Source organism: Pipistrellus hanaki (assembly GCF_964339955.1).
Source record: "Pipistrellus hanaki genome assembly, chromosome: 8".
Lineage (NCBI taxonomy): Eukaryota > Metazoa > Chordata > Mammalia > Chiroptera > Vespertilionidae > Pipistrellus > Pipistrellus hanaki.
The window spans coordinates 50,222,663-50,241,740 of NC_140510.1; the positions used below are offsets into that span (position 1 = coordinate 50,222,663).

General features: G+C 38.9%; 1 protein-coding gene across 11 annotated transcripts in view; it reads left to right on the forward strand.

The window, feature by feature from the left end:
- The window catches only part of OSBPL6 (oxysterol binding protein like 6), a 167,527-nt gene that overhangs the window by 71,304 nt on the left and 77,145 nt on the right, over positions 1 to 19,078 (forward strand). For all 11 annotated transcript variants that reach the window (XM_084893065.1, XM_084893067.1, XM_084893073.1 and 8 more), the window contains one exon: positions 6,478 to 6,659. The gene's annotated coding sequence lies outside the window, so the exon portion shown is untranslated. The remainder of the gene's footprint in view (positions 1 to 6,477; positions 6,660 to 19,078) is intronic.

A 19,078-nucleotide genomic window follows, 5' to 3' on the forward strand; every position in this document is an offset into this window, starting at 1 on the left:
ATGTCACTAAGTAAAGATAGTTTTTGTCATTACTCTTTTATAGATTTAAGTATAGATTGGTCAGCTTTGATGATAATAGTACTTACTTCTCCCCTGCTCTATCAAGCATATAGGTGTGATCATCAGAATTCATGAAGAAAGTATGATCTTAGACTTCCACAAATTCCCTGGCTTTCTCTCACATGAATTTTTTGTCCAAATGCCTGCATTTCTTAAGTATATTTTTATTTAATAAGTTAAGCTTTCCTCAGTAATTTCCTTCCCCCAATTATTGAGCCTTTGGGGCTAAATAGATTTCTGGTGTCTGTAAAACCACTTCCTGAAATGGTTTTCTGAGTCACATTTCCATGTTTCCATTGAGAATATATGTTGGATTCTCATGGCAGTGATGTAAGACATCACAACCTCCACATTCTCTTTTTAATTTACCCCAAACTTCTCTTGTCTCCTTGAATTCGTCACTTCCTTCAAACTTCTTCATTTGGTTTCCCCTTATATCAGTCCACTAGCAATAGAGATTTCCATTGTCCCCCATTTTCTCAAAGTAATCCCCCCCCCCCCCCCCCACACACACACACTTCATCAGAGTTATGCACATTAAGGACTGAAGAGCAATTAACCACACCAAGTTGCCACAGCTGGGCTATCTGCTAGGACAGAGGTCAGCAAAGGAAAGTCCAAGGGCCAATTGAGGCCACCACTCTTTGGTAAATAAAGTTTTATTGGAGCACAGCCATACTCATTCATTTACTTATTGACTATGGCTACTTTCCTGCACAGTAGCAGAACTGAGCAGTTGCATCATTTGGTAGACTGCATGGCCCACAAAAACTAAAATATTTATTCAACTAGACCTTCACAGGAAAAGCTTGCTGACTCTTGCTTTATGGCATACTACTTAGAGAAGATTAAGATATGTGCTAGGCGTGTTTCTAGTGCTCTATCTAGAGCTAATGGTGTTTTTCTTTTAATACAATTTTTTTCAACTGAATAATAAACCAAGTGGTTTCTGTAATATTTTTTTCTTTGGCTATATAAGACAAAATTGTCAAGGGAATAATAAAATTGTAGACTCTTTTAAGAAATCTATAATCAGAATTCTGTATAATCAGTCATCTGAATTTTTGTCAGTATTAACAAAATTGTTTAATTTGGAAAAAAATTTTCTTTGGATTCTTAATAGGTATCATGTCCTTTTTTTTTGTGTTCAGCTTTTGGGATTTAGATAAATAAAATATTTTCTCTACCCTTAGAGAAAAACAGGACAAATTGAACCAAGTCAAATATAAGCAAAACAAAAAAATCAGGGAAAAATGCCTGGATCATAGAAATAGAGTAAAAAACTATTATTTCGTATTGAGTAAATTATTTTCATTTGTTAGTATGTTGACCATATTTTATATTACTTCAGTCAGGTTTCTGAGTAACAGATGTGCTTTATTTCCCATTATTTTGGTAAGATAAGAAATATTTGAGACCAGAGAGGCTCACAGTCTGCCCTGTCAAATGGAAGATCCTCAGTTGCCCCTCATGGGTGCCCCCTCTCCTAGGTACCTGCTCTGCCCTCCGTTTTGAGCTGCTTCTATCTGAGGTCCTCTCTTGCCTCTGGGTTCTTTTCCTTCCAATTTGTTCTCCTAGATCTGCCTTCCTGAAACACAACCACATGACTTTACAGCCCAGCCAATGAAATCTGGTCTCTCACCAGCATGTAAGGTCTTCCATATTTTTCCAAACCTCATCTCTGCCTTTCTTTCCCCCTCTCTCTCTCTCTTTTTTTTTTTTTTTTGTACCCTAGACTCTGGATACTGTCACTGCCGTCTACACCAAGCATGTTGAACTTGTGGCCGCATGCCTCGTTTATTTAACTTTCCTATCGCTTGATTTTCATATATTTTTCCTCACTGTTTGAAATCTCCTCCATCCATTTCTGCTTTCCTAGTATTTGCTTGAATCTACTCAGATCTCAAAGGCCTACTCTTTTCAGCAACTTTCTCTGAACTGCTTCCTACCCAATTCACAGATTTTAAGCTAGAATTAATATTTTCATGTCATGAACATCCATAGCATGTTTTCTGCTTTTGTAGCTTAAAATGGTTATTTGTGTATTTATATTATTATCTGTGGCTAAATTCTAAATGTAACAATCAACAAAAACAAAAGGAAGACCTTTGTTTTCGTTGATTGTTACATCTCTATGACTTTCTTAGTGTTTGGTTTTAATGTTTGTATATAACAGCTGACTTATTGTGGAGTAGACAAATCAATCAATACTTAATGGCAGATATGAAAACTCTATGTTATTTTACCTAGTGAATTTTAACTTGTTTGATGTATGGTAGCACTAAGAGATTAGATAAATTTCCAAGTTAAAAGTCTGCTCTTCAACCAAAACCGGTTCGGCTCGGTGGATAGAGTGTTGGTCTGCGGACTGAAAGGTCCTGGGTTCGATTCCGATCAAGGGCATGTACATTGGTTGTGGGCACATCCCCATCAGGGGGTGTGCAGGAGGTAGCTGGTCAATGTTTCTCACTCATTGATGTTTCTAGCTCTCTATCTCTCTTCCTTCCTCTCTGTGGAAAATCAATAAAATGTATTAAAAAAAGAAAATCTGCTCTCCAATTGAGAGCAAGGCACAGCAGTTGACAAGAAAGGCACAGTAGTTGCCAGGTGAAAGTGCCTGCAGTTTGTGTTTTTCATCTTCAGGAAGTTACCCCAGCATAACCTGTTTCCATAAACTTGTTGGAAACACAAAAACTATAGCACGAAAACTATTCTCCAACAATTTAGACCCTGTAGACACACCCAGAGTACTTGGCAATATCACAGGTAGAAAGAGAAAAAGCAATTATTTGTTTAAGCATTGCTGCCCGTGAAAAAGAGCAAAATAATCATCTTTTCACCAAGGTATTTAGTGGATATATAGGCAAAGTAAACAAGATGATGAAGAAGGGTCTTATAGCATGTCTTATAGCATGTGTTATAGTTTTCTGGGAAAGCAATTTAGGATGTTTTACCCTAAATTAAGACCAATCCTTTGTGGAAATAAAGTAAGCATTGAATCCAAGTCATGGGCCACATAACGAATAGAAAAGAGCCAAAAGTGTCTGGTCTCTTGTTTGTATTGGGAAATGGACTTTGCTTATGTACACTGCCAACTTTGTTACACTAGTCTCTGGTTATCCTGGTTGTCTTTACTGACTTCACCATTTTAAGAATCTTCCTTTAGTATTTTACAGAATGGTGAAGTTTGTTTTACCCGGTTTTTCTTTTATACTCTATGCATTAACTTAGTAGCTGCACAGGACACATACAGCATGTGTTCAGAGGGGCTTGAATAAGAAATGAGTGGAATGTGTGGGGAGATGCTGGACAAGAATCTGGTGCAGAATGGGCAAAATTCAGGCTGTGGGAGGATGAGTCACAGGACTTACAGGAAAAAGTCTGTTGCAAAGATAATGGATCATTGCTTCCTGAATGAGCCATTCAGAAGGAGCCCTTCCTTGCCAGATCTCTAAACTCCCCAATGAGATTTTGCAGATATTCCTATCAAAGTACTTGCTGGCATAGAAGACTTTGTTCAAGTCAACCTTTCCAACTTTCAGTCTATTGATAGCTAAGAAGGAGGATGCCGGGGGCCTTTTTGATCTGTAAAAGATATTGTTAAATTAGAACATGATTCTTTTTATGTATGTTGATAAAAGCCAGGTATAATTTTTGTTTAAATATCAGTGTTGGCTGTAGTTTTAAAAGAAAACAACCTCTCCCCTTCTCTGGGTTTAGTTCTTAGTGAGACCTTTAAGAGTTTATCTTCAGTGCGTGTTGTCACAACGTGTAATCAAACTTGAACTTTATAAGCTTAGTACCTTTGGACTTCTGCCCACACGCAGTTTATGTGCACGGTAAAGCAAGACCCTGTACAGTTTCTTAGTTGAAATAAAGGTTAGTTTGCCACTTGGTAAATGTCCTGGTTTTTAAATAAAACAATATATTAGTCACTTGGAAATTGGGAATTTGAATGTGATGATATAAATCTTTCTGCTCTATTCAAGTGGTACAAGCTGAATGAGAACAAATACTAATATTTCTGCCTTCAGTAGCTATCAGGGATGATTGATTATATCTGAACCATATATTGATGGGGTGGTAATTTTTTATACAGAGTAGTCAGCCTCCCTGAAGGCTATGGAAGGCACTCCACTTTATCATGGTTGTCTTTTTGAAAGTTGCACAGAAGGTCCATATGAATGTTAATTATAGTCTCGGAACAAGCCAAAGCACTTCCTTATTCCTTGGCATTGCATACACACTGTGTGAAAATACACACTTCTGGCAAAAATGGATAATAATAGATCCATTTCTTGCTAAGTGGGCATAAATAAAAGCCTTGTAAATTTCACATTTTAACTCTCACACTTACCCTGTGCAGGGAAGTAAGGTCTGCCTCCCAGAGTCCACACAGTCTGGTAGGGGAGACGAGAAGTGTAAGCAACGCATACGACCAGGACCACCTTGCATCAATAGAATTGACCAAAGTACCAGATGCCATGAGAAGATGCCCCTATGGAGCTGGGAAGATCAAGGGAGGAGCTGAGAGTTGTGGAGTTGAGCTGGATTTTGAGGGGTCTGTAGGCAAAGACTACAAGGAGAGGATGACTGAAGTGGGGAACTGCTTCCTGGGCCAATGTCTGGCTTACTGAGGCTGGAGATGGGACACACAGAGTGTGTGATGGGGAAGAAGGGGAATTCCTTAGGTATGGCTAGCCGTACTGGTACTCACCTTGCCCTTCCCCCTCTGCTCTGCTGCTGGACTGGGGGAAACAGAGGTGGAAAGGTAGGTAGCCTTGATCTTACCCCATGGTTTTCTATTCTCTTTACCTTCTCACTTGTCAATGTACAATGGTAAGAAGTTATGGAGAATAAGATTAGGATAGGGGAATGGGGTGGAGGTAGGATAAACAAAATGCAGCTTAGCACAGGGGAGCTGTTTACATAATTTTTCTTTTCTTTTATTGTTTAATATTCTCTCCTTTTCCAAAACTTGGCAGAATACATTATAGGAAAGAGCAAGGAAAAAAGTGGATAGGGGAGTTTCAGTAGTTGACCACTCATGTTTGTTCTGTCTGTAATTATACGGGATTAAAGAGCATAGATTGAGTAGTGTTTGCAGAAAATAAACAGATCTAATGCTGAGCATACAAAAATAATCTTGATGGACCCTAACCTTAGTTCTTCTATGTCATCATCATAGCCACCAGTTAAATTTTATTTAGGGCCTACAAGACACATGGACTTGTCTTACAACATAGTAGAGATAAAAAAAGAAAAAAAATTTTTAAGAGGTGGAGGGGGTTTAGAACAAACATTTTCTTTCTTTTTTTGGCAGAAAAATGGTGCTTAAAGGAACATTCCCAGCATAGGGTGTTGGGTAGACATAAATCTTTTGCACTTTTATTGAGTCATAATCTTTCAGGATATATGTGTGTATAGTTACTTTTTCCTTCTCCATAAGTAAAAAGAGGAAAAGTCAGACGGTGAAAGAGCAGGCTTGAAAAATAATCAGGCCCAGGTTGTAATTTTGAAAGCTGCCTTGTGAAGAAATACACCTGCTGGAGAGGCTCGAGGAAAAAACTGCCGTCACATTTCAGGACCCGGGAGTAACTGAGCTAGCTTCCATCTGCATTGCTTGTCAGGTTTTTCTCCTTTTCCTTTAAAAAACAAAAACAAAAAACCTTTATTGTTGAAAGTATTACATATGTGTCCTTGTCCCCCCATTGTCCCCTCCTACCCACCCCAGCCACCACCCCAGGCCTTCATCTCCCTATTGTCTGTGTCCATGGGTCATGCATATAAGGACTTTGGTTGATCTCTTCCCACCCTTCTTTTTACCTTGAAGTGAACATATTTGATCTTCGCGTAAAAAATATTGTTCCCTTGCCTTTTGAGAAACTGTGTGAAGTGGAAAGCTGTTCTTTGGTAGTATAATTAGCTTTCTGCGACAGGACTGTTCTAGGAGTCTGGTGACAGTTCTACTCTGTTAGGACTCATTAGAGGCTATTAGTGAGTCTTTATCAAGGCCCTGGTATTGAACACAGTTGTGATGTGCGATGAAACCACGTCATACTTCTTGTTTTTAAAAACAGGTTCATATTGAATTGGAGGGTTAAGTATATTTCTGGAAGAGATTCTTGGCCCCTCTTAGAATGTATTGGCATATAAATTGAGCATTTTTTTACTCCAAACTCTGAGTCAGATGTGAATGATGTATGCTGCTTATTGCTGAGGCATGCAATGGGTATGTCTTTGAAATCACATAAGATTGAGCAAAGGAGGCAACAAGCTGAGATGCCCTCCCTCATGGACTTCCTCCTCGGGACATAAATTGGAAGGCAGTTTCTGACTGGCCATGGGCAGTCCCCCTGAGAGATTCGGGAAAGTTCTGTGGAGATGCACTACATGACTGTTTTCTTTTCTTTTTAGCTTCTGCCCCTCTCTGCAATACAACAAGAGAAGGAAATGAAGGAGCCACTCCTGTAATTTTACCAGATAAGCCCAGCAGGGTCAATAGAGTTCCCAGGAAAAGGCTGCAGGCATCTGAGGATAAGCCACTTCGAGCAGCTTTGACCTGAAAGCCAACCTAGAAGACGGATCCCACTTACAAGGTGAGTTAGGAGGGCGCCAGCGTAAAATCAAAAGCAAGGCTTAGACTAGGCATTGTTTACTAACAGCAAGAGATTGGCAAAACATTACCTAATCACAGGTATATAAAAACTAAAAAACATAGTAATCCTGGCTATGCTTAGCCATCTTATTAAAAAAAAAAATCTGCTGTAATTTTTTTAAGGATAGGAAGTAGAAAAACACACCAAAGGGCCCTGACTGGTTTGGCTCAGTGGATAGAGCATTGGCCTGTGGACTGAAGGGTCCCAGGTTCGATTCCGGTCAAGGGCAAGGGATGATGCAAGCACATCCCCAGTAGGGGGTGTGTAGGAGGCAGCTGATCAATTTCTCTCTCTCATTGATGTTTCTAACTCTATCCCTCTCTCTTCCACTCTGTAAAAAACGCAATAAAAACAGTTTGGGGAAAAGGGGAGAGGGGGATGTGGAAAGAGACTGAACATAAACTGTGCACCTATGGATGAGGACAATGGGGAGTGGGGAAAGGGCAGAGGGTGGGGTGGGAACCTGGTGGAGGAGAGCAATCGTGGGGTGGGGGGGAAGGAACATTTGTAATAATATGAACAATAAAAATTTATTTAAAAACAAAACAAAAAACAAACAAACAAACAAACAAAACACACACCATAGGATAGGTTAACCTTTTTCTACCTGCATGTGGAAGGAAGACACTCTCCTCCCCTTCTTGAGTAATGAACCTGCACACCTGAGAGTGCTTTAGTTATATACACAGAAGCACACAAGCCCACATCATGCAGATACTCATTCCTTTTTTTTTTTTAAATGCATCTGTTTTTATAATCTTCCACAGTGAACAGGTAGACAGTTGCTTGTTTTCTTTTTGCCCATGAGGCTGAAATAACTAATTTGGTAACAGCAATACTTGCTATGGGTACTCTAGGCTCCTCTGATATCTGCAGTTCCTATTTTCAGAGCCACATCGCATATGCTATTTAACATCTTAGGCTCAGTGACTTCAGAATCTACACTTTGGATGCATCCCTCCCAGTTACACAAAGCTTTCCAGGAGCGTGTGTCACCACAGCTCTTGAGGAGCTTTTGGAAGCTGTGTATTCTCTACTCCAAACTATTATTTTTCTGGGATACAGGGCTGATGGTAGTGGTGGAGACAGTTCACACGTCTGTAATTTGGGAAATGCTCCCCAGGTATCCCCCCACTCCCACCCTCCCCTTGCAAGAGCTGTTCCCTCGTGGTAGGGCAGAAACCGAGGCTCAATGATTAAGTGTAATTATTATTATGTGAGAAGCTTTCTGTTTACTACAGCATTATTTAAAATTACATTTAGAGCAGAGCTTGCAAATTAGTGGCCCATAGGGTACATTTTAGACTATAATTTTTTTTTAAACCTGTAAACATTTTCTTTTTGAAAATTGAATTAGTTGCCAACATTGCTGAACTCTATGGAAACTTCACATAGAGTCAGTACCTGGCTTCTTTTGGAAAATTAAACATCTGGTCACAATTGGAGTTTGCATTCCTTAAGTATCTAACCCAATCAGCCTTACAGATTTATGTTACTGCCCTGGCATCTGTAGGCTTTTGTGGTCAGGATTCCTGCTTTCCGGTGGAGAGGACAAAGGGAGAGAAAAGCAGGTTGATATTGAATTGGAGGGTTAAGTATATTTCTGGAAGAGATTTTTGGCCCCTCTTAGAATGAATTGGCATATAAGTTGGGCACCCAGAAAATGTCCCTATCTGTAATATTGTCAACAACAAAATGATTCCTGCTTTAAGCATCAATTTCTTCTCTCTTAAAGTGAAGTCACTTCACACATAATGCTGTTGGTCTTTATTCTCTTTTGGTATTTTATTATTTTATGTGAAATGGATATACTTTGAGATTGCTGGTTTTCTGAAGTTAAGCTGACACCTGCCAGATTTGCCCATGAAGAAGGCGGACTATTCCAAAATCAGATGGCCCATTGTTCTTAGTTGGGAAATCTGATTTGATGGTAACAGAGTATGAATCATTCTTTCCAGACCTTGAGGTTGTCATCTCAGAGTCTGAAATGTCATGACTAACGCTTCCATTGCCTGACGTGATTATTTTAGTCCTAGCAAGGTGAGGAAGATTCATTGAGTTGGCTTCTTTGTGAATTACACTTGCAGGGATTTTGAGTCAATTTCCTATTCCTTTACTCATTCTGGACTCATTCTGGCAATACACTGTGCCATTTACATATGCAGGCTTTTGACATTGAGAAGTCTCTCCATCAGAATCAGATGTATCTTCTCCTTCCCGTTTTGATCACTGTATATTATTTGGAACTGAACTACTTACAGTAATGTTCCTGTAAATTTGGTACTGGATCAAACTTTGTAACCAAGAGCATTAGTCATGACAGCATTTCAAATTATGAGGGGGTCCTTATGAGGCAAAGCATTTCTCTGTCTGCATTAGCTAAACTCAAACATTTACTATTTGATCATTGTTCACAGATGGGGAAAACAGACTCCATCTCAGAACAGCAGTTCTTATACCAACAACCCATTTAACTTCAAACAGGTCGTGGCTGTTACTTAAGCGGGTTTCAGGCCCCAGGATATCCATTTTTAATGTCGAAGCGAACAAGAAAACAGGCCGGCTGGGCTGGATGATTATTTCAGTTGACTGTCCTTCTGGCTGCATTCCTTTGCCCTATCTCATGGAATCTCTTAGGTCAGTAGTGTCTAGGATCCCTTGATACTTGACCACAAGCAAAGATGAAATGTACGTGAGTCCTTTGACTATCAGGTTTAAGTTCATGGAAATAAAGTAACTGGAAATTTGTTTCCACACATTTGCTGGGTGGTGACTTGACTGTTTGAGAAACTAAAAATCCTCTTTTAAAAGGAAAAAGCAGGTGATTGGTATCTCGTTTCTTTGACAAATGGCATTTATTTTTATTATTATTTCGTCGTGGGAATTAGTTTGTTGCACGTATACTCAGAGATGCTTTCAGAAAGCCTCTTTATCTTTTTTCCTCGGAGTGCCTGTTATCAGCTTCGCATTCCACTTCACTTAACTTCCTGAGAAAGGTTAGACAGGATGGCAAAAATGGAACCAAAGTCAGGAGTGCTTGGGAGCCTGTTGACACATAAGACAGATAGAAATGTGGTGAGAAAGGAAAATTCAGAAAATCATCTCACTAGTCTGCAAGTATAACATGGTTCCACAAAAACTGAAGAGGAGAAAGAATATGGAACCCCAGCATGGCAAGGCGGCAGATCGTGAAACATCTCCCCCAGGTGGTGGAGAAGGAGAGAATATCCAAGGAGAACTAGCAGTGCAGAAGCCATTTTACCTGTCCCTGCCTTCCTCTCTGGCCGCCCCTCCTGCTCTGTCTCTCAGGTGTCTCTCTTCTGTGTAAGAGACACCCAGTTCTCACAGCTGAAGGGCCAAAGCTGGCTCTTCTCTCCAGGAAAGAAGAGTGAGGAGGCTTTGAAGTTTCCTTCTCGCCCAGTTGAAAAGAATGGGAATAAGGGACCAGGAAAACGTGTCCAGAGGTAAAGACTGTGCACTGGATTGTCTTTCTCAATCTGGTGAGTAGGATTTTAGAAAAATTAGTCACCTAAACCTCAGAAAATTTAGACTACACTTGAAAAATAAATTTAGACTAGCTCTGAAAAATAAGTACATATCCAGTAAAAGTAGAAATGAAGAAGTAATTAAGTGGAAAAAGGAGAATATTGTTAATATCAAAGATTTCATATATAAGTAGTAGGGAAAAGGGAAATATATTTTTCTTTTTTCGCTTACAAACACTTTTATTTTTATACTAGAGGCCTGGGTGCACGAAATTCATGCACGGGGGAGGGGATCCCAGCCTGTACCCTCTCCAATCTGGGACCCCTTGGGGGATGTCCAACTGCCGGTTTCGGCCAGATCCCAATCTGGGACTGCTGGCTCCTGTGGTGGGATTGGGGCTAAACTGGCAGTCAGATATCCCCCAAGGGGTCCCGGATTGCAAGAGGGTGCAGGCTGGGCTGAGGGACCACCCCTGTGCATGAATTTTGTGCACTTTCTAGTTCCTATATAATCAGTACCCAGATCAAGATACAGAATATTCCAAAGCATCCTTGTCCCCTTAATTTCTTTGACCTGCTTCTTGGTACAACAGGCTGTCCCAAGCTCCTCTTGCTCATTTAATGTGAAGTCTAAGATCATCCATTCCAGGAGCTCTGATTTCCTTTAGTAGAAAATGGAATTTAGATACTACAATATGGGCATTAGTGGTGCACAGTCGTATTGGTTGTTTTTCAAGGGATATGGTAGTAAATATATATAATTTTAATTAAGGAGTTTATATTGTTTTCTCCAAGTTAACTTTATGGAGGGTTAATATTGGATTTGATATTTGTATCTCTTCTCTTATACACTGAAAATCTTGGTTTAAAATAACATTACAGAACTTATTTGCTTTATCTTTTAAGTACATCAAATGGTTTCAAATGAAGAGCTTAGCATTAATCATACTTATGGTTTTATTTTTATGTAGAGAAGAAATATAATTTTGTATTCTTCTTATTATTATTATTATCAGTTTTTCAAAATTTATGCATATGGTCAGAAGATGAATTTTTCCCTCAGTCCTTTTTTTTTATTAATGTGGATATGTTTATTGGCAGTGAGATTCAGTCCATTAAGTCTTTAGTTCACTAGATAATTTGAGTTATTGGCAACTCATTACAGCACAAGCAGGAGATGTTCCAGAAGTGACAGTAGGATTATTGTGCTCTTTAGATGGTGGATCAATATGTGCTGAATTGAATGCATGTATTAGTGTTTACTCCTCATCACAGTGCAGACCCAGACACAGCAGAAAGGTAGACACTCTGAATGAAGCAGAGTGTCCCAGCACTTTTGTTTTCTTGCTTTCTCTTATTTGACAAATGGATATTTTAGGATTGCTTATTTTGTAATGATTGCCCCCCACATACCCCACCAATCCTCACCTGAGGATATGTTTTTATTGATTTTATACTATATGGGGGAGAGAGAAACACTGGTATGAAAAAGAAAGCTTGAGATTTGGGGAAAAGAAGCTTTTTCATCCCAATTCAATATCAGGTGACATTTTAAACTGTCCTTTGAATTTCTTAAACTTCCACTTAATTGTCTTTTGACAGGCGTGGACTCACTTATGACCCAGGTGTCTTTTTATGGCTGGTTTTCAGTCCAATTTCTGTTGCTGCTATCCCTTTTTCTCACCGCTCTTGGGGAGTTATTACTAAAAAAAAAAAAAAAAAAAAAAAAAGTCCCTTTTCTGTTGTTTTTAGTGTTTCAGAGTGAAATAGTTCCTGTATTCTCTCTTCAGACTTTATCCCATTTTGTGTGTCTTTTAAAGTAGGGTTTTCTTTCTTGATTTCCACAAAATCCCATGAGGTAAGTTGGGCACAGAAGTATCTTCCCTGCGTTGAGAAAGTGAAGACCTGAGACACCAAATCACGTGATCCGCTGAAAAAGTAGGCTGGAGCTCCAGCTTTCTGACACTCATTTCTTTGTTAATTATAATGTACCATGAATATGACACTCTTTCTGGACCTCAAATATGGTTTGTTAAGCCACCAGGACTCCTATTCCTCCACTTTGTATCATATCTCAAATATATTTGAGAGAAAAATAATCTTAATAATTGTGTTATTTGATGATGCTCCTATATTTATGTATAGGCTATATTTCTAATAAGGCTAGGCCACACAATCCATTTAAAGACATAATTTACCCTAGCGGGTTTGGCTCAGTGGATAGAGTGTCAGCCTGCAGACTGAAGGGTCCCCAGTTTGATTCTGGTCAAAGGTACATGCCCAGTTGTAGGCTGATCAATAATTCTCTCTCATCATTGATGCTTCTCTCCCTCCCTCCCTCGCTTCCTTTCTCTCTCCCTCCCTCCCTTCTTTCCTCTCTGAAATCAATAACAATATATATATTTTTTAAAAACCACAGGTTATATGTAGTGGTGTACTGGTAAATGTTTAAAAATAAAGTGCTAATTTGCATGGCTAATTTCAAGTTCCCCAGGGGACGTCTCTGAAGGCTGAGCTAGGGAGAGTTGCGCATGGTGGTCTCCCGAGCACTCACCGTGAGGGTGTGTGCAGATGACCACACCTCAATCAAATGCTGAAGAACCTGGGGCCTGGCAGTAGATCCTCCATTACTGTCAGCTGTTCCTTCCTCCTGTGACAATGAATGAGCATAACTGAAACCAATACTTATTGTGGATGCCCAAAGCAAGTAGAATGATGGGCACCCTGATATGTAAAGGTCTGCATAAACATTGCCATTCTGGAGGGATGGGATTTTTAAAAAATTCTGCTTAAGGTTCTTGACCACGAAATATCTGTGATTAGGCAGATAATGGCCAGTAAATTAGGTAGGTGGCAGGTGCAGTAATTCTGTGCAACCAGGCTAGCCCATTAGCGGTGTTTTGAAAGAATTACGCTGCCGCCTGCTGCCTCTATTCCTAATCCTAATGTACAACTTGGCACCAGGAGGACAGAACCTAATAATGGCCCAGGCCTCTAGAGTACCATTAGCAGCCTGGGGATGGTGGTGTGTGTCTTTATTTGAGGTAAACTAAGAGGTTTTCTTTTGGGAATGTTGAACTTTGTACAGTCTTTCTCTTCAGCTGGCTGCTGAACAGATAGGGAACTCCGGTCTGCAAATCATTTGGATTACTTTGGGTTATCTTTGAGAAAAATATAGTAACACCAAAGAACTGACATGAGGGTGGTTACCTACAGGCAGCTTGTTAGCACTATCCACTATGTTCTTGATGGATATGATGGAGAACTCAAGCCTTAACTAAAACAATAAGCCCAGTAAACAATATGAGTGGTTTTTGTGGCCCATGATATTAGACTACAGTAATGAAAGTGATAGAGTCCCCACAAAAATAATTATACAGAATCAATACAAACAAGCATAGAATAATGCTGTTCAATAATATATGTATGCATAAGTATAGAAGTATCCATATTAAAGTGACAATTCTGTCTAGTAGACTAGGAAAGATTTCATAAGGAAGATGAAACCCAAGCACAAAGTAGCATAATATTAATGCCTGCATGTTATAAAAATCATCATAGCTGATAATACAGGAACTTTCTTATTGTAGTAAAATATACATACAACTTACCATTTTTAAAAACATTTATTCATTAATAGAGAAAGGAAGGAAGAGAGAGGGAAACGTTGATTTGTAGTTCCACTTATTTATGCATTCACTGGAGGCCCAGTGCACAACATTCATGCACTGGGGGAGTGGGGGTTGCCCTCAGCCCAGCCTGCACCCTCTCACAGTCCAGGAGCCCTTGGGGGATGTCCAACTGCTGGCTTAGGGAGAGGCTCCCACCACCACCTCTGCACTCCACAGCCATTAGCCAGGCTTTTGGCTGAGTGGCACTCCCCCTGTGGGAGCATACTGACCACCAGGGATCAGCTCCTGCGTTGACAGCCACCTTGCATCTCCAAAACTTTTTCATCTTCCAAACTGAAACTCTGTATGAATTAAACATTAATTCTCCTTGCCCTCCTCCTTATGGACCCTGGCAACCACCCTTCTACTTCTGTCTCTGTAAATTTGACTACTCTAGGTACCTCAGATAAGTAGAAGCATACAGTATTTGTCCTTTTGTGTCTGGATTATTTCACCTAGCATAATGTCTTCATGATTCATCCATGTTGTACCATGTGTCAGAACTTCTATACTTTTTAAGGCTGAGTAATATCCCTTTGCATGAATATCCCACATTAGTTTATCCATTTATCTGGGTTGCTTTCACCTTTTGGATATTATAAACAATGTGCATACAGATATCTGTTCAAATACCTGCGTTAAATTCCTTTGGGTAAATACCCAGGATTGGAATTACGGGATCATATGGTAATTCTATTTTTAATTTCTTGAGAAACTTCCATACCATTATCAATAGCAGTGACACCATTTTACATTCCTACCAGCAATCTAATAGGGTACTTCAGGAAATTTTTAGCCAAAGCTATTCCACCTGCTTTGGCCAATTCTTTAGCATAACTCAACTCAGTACAGAAGTTGTTGTTTTGATAGGAAATTGCTGTTGAGGACGTGTACTGTTATTTAAGTCTCTGGTAACCCAGTAAGAGTTTACTCAACATAATTTTTTAATTGTTATTTAAGGTCTGCTCTCTGCTGACAACCAGTACCTGTTAGCAGTCATGGGAGCTGTATTTCCAAATATTATTTTTCCTGTTAAAATATGAATTATGACATTACCAAAACTTCCTTTGAAAACATGTGAGCAAGGGTCAGAAACAAAGTGATGAATAAAACAGTGGCTGGCAAATCTTAGAAAATTAGCACTGGTAAAATTACTAAGTGGTAGTATCAAAATGGTCTTGTCAAGAATCCATGGCACATGCTCCCATCAAAATCAAATGTCATGTGATCTTTTTATATTAAATATGTTGTACAGCTTTTATAACCATGGATATTTCTAAACCTGTGCTGGTAACAATCATTTTAGAAATATAAAGTCACAAGGATACCTTTTGATAATGTGATGAAAGCTATTGAATATTTCCCTAGGAAAATATAATGCATGTATACCCAGCACTTTTTATTTTCTGGGGTTTAAAGAATGTGCTAAAACTGTTCATGAATCCCAGATTATTAACCTCTATAAGTTAGTGTTGTATGCCGTAAGTTATGTACCATGCCTTAAAAAACTTGATTTATTGCTTAGTTTATTCATTGATTTTTAGTAAATCAAGGGTAAAGTGCAGTGAAAAAAATCTGTCAAATAGATTTAATAAGCCATCTAAGCCCTATTTTCCCTGCCTGTACACTGAATAACAGGAGAGTTACTGAGAGTGGATGAAAAGTATTTGGCATCCAGGACTGACATAGAGAAGGAGCCTGTTATTTTTATTAGTATTTTTTCTCTGACATGATGGAGATAGCTGAGAAAAGCTGGTATTCTCTTCTTAGGACTTTGACCTCAAATAATATTTTTGCTGTGCTGACTTTTTACCCTGTAATTTTTTGTAAGGCCACTTATGCTTTGGTAAGTATAAAATGAGCAGATGTCCAGAGAAGAAGGATTACTTGGGGAAACAGTATAAGTGGTAGTTTGAGTGTTCAGGATGAGAAGTATTCCCTAATATCTTCCAATAATAATTTTTTGAAGATTCAGTTCTGAGAACAGTTCAATGCATAATGGCCAAGAGCCAGCAAATCCTAAAACAGGAGGTAAGACTTGGACCAATAAAATGTGAGTGCAAGTACCATGAGTCATCTCATGGTACTTGAGATGTACCATGAGGCATTCAGAACTATCTCAAGGTTCTGCCATCCTTCATGTGGGAGTTGCTTCTTCAGCCTTGATGAAGAGGATACAGAGCATGGCTGCAGCTGACCTATAAATGACATGTAAATAGGAAGAAATAAACCTTTCCTGTAAAGACTTGAAATTTTGCAGTTGTGCTGCTACATCACAACTTAGCTCAGGCTAACTAGTTCCCAGTTCCAAATGTGTTTCTGAACACATACAAGTTATGATACCTATGAAGAACAAGTTCTAAAAGTCTTTTCTGCTACCCTTTGCTTTAGTTAGGTCCCTGGGTCATAAATATGAATTTTTTTTTTAATCCTCTTCTGAGGATACACTTACTGATTTTTAGAGAAAGAGGGAGAAAGAGAGAAACGTCTGTTATATTGTAAATCAGTGAGCTGACATGAGACACCTTAATCAATAAGCCAAATTAATTTGGAGTCTTTATTATGCTAGCAGTAGTGGGCTTAGAGTGGAATATCTCTGTCAAATTCTGGGCCCCAAAATGGTGGAAGTCTTCCCTATTTATATATTTTTTCAGCTTTTTGTCTTCCAAATTTGGAATGAGACGTCAGGGCCTTCTGAGAAAAAAAGTCCTGTGTGCTGGGACGGAGCTGTGAGACCGTTATTTCAAGGCCTGGCCTGGTGCCAACACTGACAACACTGTCTGGGGCATAGTTTATGGCCTCTCTGGAATGGGAGTAGTCTTATTTTTCCTTATTATGTAAGCAATCAAGCATTTAAAGAAGCCAAATAGCAGGATTAAAATTTCAAACAGCAGTTTTTACACAAGATGGAGGTGACTGTGCTTCACATCAATGTGAGAGAGAGCATCAACTTGTTACCTTCCATATATGCCCTAACCTGGGACTGAAACTGCAACCTAAGTATGTTCCTAAGTGGTAATCGAGCCCGCAGCCCTTCAATATATAGGACAACGTTCTGACCAACTGAGCCACACTGGCCAGGACCCTAAATCAGAATTTTATGTCACTCAGTGTAAATGTAAATGTTATAGTACCTAGAAACCATTATAATGATCCCATTGATAAGAAGGAGTGATGAGACAGAAAAATTAGATATTCATCTTTCTTATTGATGTTATTTCCAGCTACAATACTTTTCTCATTGAGTATAAAAATTATGTTGGTGTTGACTTTAAATCTATGGTTTTGTTTTTGGGTTTTTTTTGTTTTTGTTTTGTTTTTGTTTTGTTTTTTTTGGTGTAGAATGTTGATTAGGCAATTCCTGAAAATGTGTTTTGATAAAGATGAAATAAGTATTTTTAAAATATATTTTATTAAGTTTTACAGAGAGGAAGGGAGAGGGATAGAGAGCTAGAAACATCAATGAGAGAGAAACATTGATCAGCTGCCTCCTGCACACCCCCTATTGGGGATATGCCTGCAACCAAGGCATATCCCTTGACCCGAATCGAACCTGGGACCTTTCAGTCCACAGGCCGAGGCTCTATCCACTGAGCCAAACCGGGTAGGGTGAAATAAGTATTTTTTTTTAATGTCACAGCCATTCTTACAAGTAGATGCAACCTGATAACAGAGTTCATACGATACTTCCTTTTGTAATGCATTTTGATCCCATTCAACCTTTTTTTTAGGTACTTGAAATTTTTTTTTATAATAAAAATTAACAGAAAAAAACAACAACCTCAGAAACAATTCTTGGAATGGATTTAATTCTTTCACCTTTTCTTCATTCTTGATATTATTATAGTTATTCATAATTATGATTCAACCAAAATGTTGCTCTTTCATCATAGACAAGTTACCCTGAAAATGTCATTTTTAGTTAAAACCAAAACCAAGATGTTAGCATTATTTTTAATCAGAAAGTGAAGTCGGATGTGGTTAAGAAATTTCAACAGTGCCACAGAGAAAATGTTGGCCCTTGATGTAGCTTAGATTGAATTTACTTCCAAATGGATAACAATTTAATGAGTTTGGTAGTCTCAACCTCATCCCTTGGGGGCACTTGAGCACATCACAGAACCTCCATACTTTCAGCTCAAGTGTCAGCATCTACTTGTAAAACATCTTGGACCAGAAAGTGAAGTGCTTAAAATTAAGGATCTGAGCAGTGTTCTTGCATTCTGTTTGCTGGCACCAGAGCTTGGCTTGAGAAATTTTATTCACACTTATTAGACTGCTTTCATTAAAAAAAGGATTGGATGATTACTTCAGTGTCAGTTTATGACTACCTTTTGCCAATACCAAATGAAACTTATCTTGAGCCAAGAATAAGCTCTTTTCATTTCTATTAGCTTCAAAACTAGGAGAGAGCTCTACGGTCTTTGCATTTCTGTTAGCTCCCAAACTTGGGTAAGTACTTTCAAGGAATATAAGCATTAAGATGGGGACTAGAACTTGGCCTTTCATCTTCTTAGAAGAGGATAAAGTTAAGGATTTTAGTGGCCAATGTTTGGAGTCACAGATTGGTGTGTAAGCGTTACATCTCACATTGCCATGATTACCTTTAAAATGATTTCATTTAGCAGCCTGTGTTGCCAATTGAACTGTTTTTAGCCCTGGTGCTACAATGCAGATTTTCCTTATATGAATCTAAATGAAAAATGAAGTACTCTTTGGCTGTGGATAATTGAAGCAACTCCTAGCACTATTCCAGTTCTGGGGATGCTTTCAATCCTGTTGATTGTTGTTTTGAGAAAGTCACATATAGGTATTCTGTAGACTTAAGGCACAAAATAACTGTGGATATATGTATTACTTCAAACCTTTGAATGGCTGGATCACATGATACACAAAAAGCAGGAGCCCTTTTGCCTTTTGTGATGGACTGTCTTATGTTGGATTTAATCATAATATGCATGAAATGACTGAACTTAACTGGAGACAAGCATGGAATGAGCTCTTATTATAATCCATTGAGCAGGGGAAATTAAATTTCGGAAGAAAAAAACTGATGTACTTTGACATGTTTAAAACAAAAAGATTACAGCCCGGCTGTCATGGACCAGTGATTGAGCATCAACCTATGAATCAGGAAGTCATGGTTTGATTCCCAGTCATGGCATATGCCCAGATTCCCATGTGCAGGAGGTGGCCAATAGAT